Raw genomic sequence first — 4,996 nt, forward strand, 5'->3', positions numbered from 1 at the left:
ACAAAAACACATAGAAGTCACTAAAAGGAGTGAGGGTAGGGGATAATAAGAAATTGTATGTGAGATACCGTCTATCTTAATGACGTTCTTTTGTGTCTTTCAGCTGCTGCTCGCCAGTTTGAACCCAGGCTAACTGATCAAAATTACAGCGAAACTGTAAAGAAATGGTTTCGCTATGCGCCAGACCAGGAGGGAGGCATTGAAAGGCAACCAAAGGGACGGCAAAAAGACTGAAATGAAATAAAATCTTTAAGCAATGCCATGTTGTTGTTTTTAAGTCTGTGTGACCACATTTTAGGACCTTAGGTAATGTAAGGTAATTTTGGATGACATAATACTCACCAGAATTATCCATTTAACACCAGTAAAAGAACCTTTAATTGTATGTCAAACCTAAAAGTGTACACGAATCAATGATTCTCTAACTTAGATTCAAATAAGATCCACATTGAGATGATGGTTGAATAAACATTGATTCCTAACTGATTTAATGTAATACCAACACACATATGTATGTAAATTCACATAAAAATGGTTGAACCAATATTGAAACAATGTAAGATCACTACAAATATGCATGCAGATCCATGTTCAAATGAAGGTTGAATCAATATTGATTCAATGTAAGATGAACAGAAATATGTGTGCAGAACCACGTTCAGATGATGGTTGAATCAACATTGATATAATGTCAGTTATGGTTGAAACCCTAACGTTGATTCACATACAAGTCACATCCCACTTTCAATGTTGATTCAATGTTTCTGGCTGACATTGATTCAATGTTGTTTCAATCATTCTGTGCTATCTGGGTGGATTCGACGTTGGCATTTCATTTATTTGATATCAACCACAAAACAACACTGATTCAATGACACAGTTTCAACGTTAGTTAATTGGCTAGAGTTGGATGGTTGTTTTATAGTTGATCCACCGTCAGTTGTCGACTTCAACCATACATTCAACCTTTGTGATAATAATTCAACATTGAATTAACATCTTTTGCCAACAAGCCAACAGCAAAGCAGCTGTGTGGTTGGGCCATCCCACTCATGTAAATGGTGGGGGTGGACCGCTCCACTCCTTTTAGTACATTGTAGATGTTTTTGTGTCAATATATCCCACGCAAACAGTCAGTGAGAATTATGAAGAAGTAAGAAAATGTAAAGAAAGGAATCAGCACCGACTATCCTCTGCAGTGGTTAATTTAAAATGTAATAACCCCTGCTCAGTAACAAAATGCTCTGACCCAGAGCTCTGGTGAGGAGGAGGGGAGGGGAAGGGGTGCGGCAAAACAGCTGACATTAATTCAACATTGATCAGATGTTGATCAGATAAATGCATTTCAGTCATTAGATTTCAACCACAGAACAACATTGATTCAATGACACAGTTTCAACGTTAGTTAATTGGCTAGAGGTGGATGGTTGTTTGATGGTTGATCCACCGTCATTTGTCGACTTCAACCAAAAATCAACCATTAATCAGACTTCGGCATTTCAGTCATCAGATTTCAACCACCAAACAACGTTGATTCAATGACACAGTTTCAACGTTAGTTAATTGGTTAGAGTTGGATGGTTGTTTTATAGTTGATCCACCGTCAGTTGTCGACCTCAACCATACTTCAACCTTTGTGATAATAATTCAACATTGAATTAACATCTTTTGCCAACAAGCCAACAGCAAAGCAGCTGTGTGGTTGGGACATCCCACTCATGTAAACGGTGGGGGTGGACCACTCCACTCCTTTTAGTACGTTGTAGATGTTTTTGTGTCAATATATCACACACACACAGTCAGTGAGAATTGTTATGAACAAGTAAGAAAATGTATAGAAAGGAATCAGCACCGACTATCCTCTACAGTGGTTAATTTAAAACCTGATAACCCCCGCTCAGTATCGAAATTCTCTGACCCAGACTGCTGATGAGGAGGAGGGGAGGGAAAGGGGTGTGGCAAAACAGCTGATTTTGATTCAACATTGATCAGATGTTGATCAGACAAACGCATTTCAGTCATTAGATTTCAACCACAGAACAACATTGATTCAATGACACAGTTTCAACTTTAGTTACTTGGCTAGAGGTGGATGGTTGTTTGATGGTTGATCCACCGTCAGTTGTCGACTTCAACCAAAAATCAACCATTAATCAGACTTCGGCATTTCAGTCATCAGATTTCAACCACAAAACAATATTGATTCAATGACACAGTTTCAACGGTTTGATTGGATGGTTGTTTGATGGTTGATCCATCATCATTTGTCGACTTCAACCAAAAATCAACGATTCTAACTATTTTTCAACGTTGATTTAACATTGTGTGCTATCTGGGCAGTACCCTGCCGTACCCCCTTACTTTCACCCATGTGAAAATAGTAACGCACAGTAACACAAAGTGATTTTGTTAAGTAACTGACTACTGGATTTCTCTCTTACTCTCAATGAAGGCGGACGCTTTTTTTCCTCTGCTCACTACCTGCCCATGCCTGCCCTGCAATCTAGTCCAAGCAGGGCAGGCATGGACTAGATTGCTAACTAGTTAGCAGTCTAGTTAACAATCTAGATTGCTAACTAGATTGAGCATTTACAACAGCATAGCACAGTGTAAGGGGGTCGAAGGATGAGCAGCCACATGAGATTGTGATTGACAGCACTAAAACTCTCCTGTCTCTGATTGGTTGTTTTTAGAGAGCACTGAGAGAAAGCAGAGGAAATAAATTTTTCACAGATTACTTCTCATACCATATTGTCACAACATAATGACAGTTTTAACAAATATGTGGAAAAAATATATATTTATATAAAAGTTACATACTGCAGCTTTAATTTCACTCAGGAGAGGACAGGTCAGGAGGGACGTGGGTTATAACTGCTGCTGACTGACTTTATCTGTGGTAAAAGGTACAGGAAACAAGTTAAATATATGAATATGTTGGTAATTTTTTTCCTTAATTCATTAAATGCTAATGAAATGGAGACATACAGTAGTTTGTAGCTAAGCTAACTATGCTAAATGGTTGATAATCTCACACAGTCTACCCACTTCTCTTGGAGAAAAACTGGGTTATAAATTAACACTCTTGCCTTTTTCTCTCTCTCCCTCTCTCTCTCTATTTTGTTTTTGAAAATCTGATTTTATAACTTTTCTTAGCATAGTAACTGGCACAGTCGTTCGCAGCTTCTACTGACTGCAGCTGCATAGAGCGTCACTCTCAAGCGCTCGAAGCAGGAATGAACCATTTCATGCAGATCCAGGGGGAGTTCAGGGCAAAAACGAATGTGTGTTTTTTTGGTCTGGGAGGGGTAACATTAAATTTTTACTGCTAAAAACAATCTCTGAAAAATACAATATGATTAATTTTGTATTTGACAGGACTCCGATTTTTTTTAAATTTTATTTCTATGAACAAAATATAAATAATTAAATTGTGGAGGGCCCCCTGCTGGTCAGGGCCCCTAGAATTGTCATGGAACCTCATGGAAAGAAGAGAGTTGGAACATCCACATCTTTAAACTGGTTATTATTGGAACCTGTCCTCAAGGGATCACGTTTGGGTTCAGTTTGGGACAACATGGCGATGATTTCTGAACTGTTGATGAAAAGAGGCGTGGTTATGCTGAAACATCTGCTCGAACTTGTTGGAACTGAAATTGATGATTTTGTTTCCTTGGCCCAAAGATTGGAGATTCACTCTTTGTGAACTTTAGGCATGATGCTGGCAAAGTTTAAGCAAATGTTATCAGAAGATGAAAAAAGACTCATAAAGGGATGGTTTGATGGACTTCTAGCACCTGATAAAGCAGATCCTTTTCTTTAAGCTGTATTTTAAGCCACAATTGAAAGACTTTGAATGTCCTGGACGTTTTTAGAGAAGGAAAAAATGAACGGACACATTTAGATTTTGTAAATGGAAAAATGTATATATGAAATGTGTTAAGGCTTTGAACAAAGTAAAATAAAAAATAAAAAAGAAAAGATACTCCTTGGAGAGATTTTTTTAAAGTTGGTTTTGAGGTGAAACATGTATGGTATCCAAAGAACTGAGACCTGTCAGCCTGTGCACTGACTATAAGATCTTCTCAAACTTTCTGGCATGTATATTTCTTTTTACATTTTTCACTTTTCTCAATATAAGCCACCATTGACTAAAAATGCTGGTATTATTGCAGTCAATGCTTTTGTTTCTGTTATTAACCCTGCTGTTTCAGATAAATGTCCATCCATTTTCAACAAGGATGTATTACTTTGAATAATACACCCTTGTTCCTTAGTGGGGTCAGGAGGGTTGCTGGTGCCTATCTCCAGCTAACATTCCAGGTGAGAGGCAGAGTACACCCTGGACAGGTTGCCAGTCTGTCACAGGGCAACACAGACAGGACAAACAACCATGCACACACACACCTAGGGAGAATTTTAGAGAGACCAGTTAACCTGACAGTCATGTTTTTTTGTTGGACTGTGGGAGAAAACCCACACATGCACAGGGAGAACATGCAAACTCCATACAGAAAGACCCTGTGCCAGGAATTGAACCCAGAACCTTCTTGCTCCAAAGCAACAGCTCTACCAACTGCACCACTGTCCATCCCAGATAAATGTCCTTTTTGTTTATTAAGAGAAACTCATTCATTGTTTTGTACAATGTGTTGGAATAATGGATGTATTTACATTACTAAGAGATATTTGGAAATCATTTGGAGAAAGTTTCACAGAACAGTCTTTTATTTTAAATATTTTTTTGATATGGCAAAAGAAAGAAGAAAATTGGACGGTTGTTAAATTTTTTTTTGGTCAGGCAAAGCTTGCAATTTACTAGTAGAGTAGAAAATTTAAAATTAATAATGAACAGAATACTGATTGTGTAAAGGTCTTTAAGAGTATGGTTAGAGCAAGAGTAATGTTAGAATATAAATATTATCTAACAATGGACAAACTAAATATTTTTCAGAATATTTGGGATTATGAAGGTGTTTTATTTACTTTGAATAAT

General features: G+C 37.6%; 1 long non-coding RNA gene across 1 annotated transcript in view; it reads left to right on the plus strand.

Moving 5' to 3' along the window:
- The first annotated feature begins 34 nt into the window (after positions 1–34).
- LOC107834989 (uncharacterized) overlaps positions 35–4,996 on the plus strand; it is a 23,540-nt gene continuing 18,578 nt past the window's right edge. The window contains exon 1 of the long non-coding RNA XR_001660809.1: positions 35–266. This is a non-coding gene — a long non-coding RNA (uncharacterized LOC107834989). The remainder of the gene's footprint in view (positions 267–4,996) is intronic.

Source organism: Poecilia formosa, unplaced genomic scaffold (assembly GCF_000485575.1).
Source record: "Poecilia formosa unplaced genomic scaffold, Poecilia_formosa-5.1.2 Scaffold895, whole genome shotgun sequence".
Lineage (NCBI taxonomy): Eukaryota > Metazoa > Chordata > Actinopteri > Cyprinodontiformes > Poeciliidae > Poecilia > Poecilia formosa.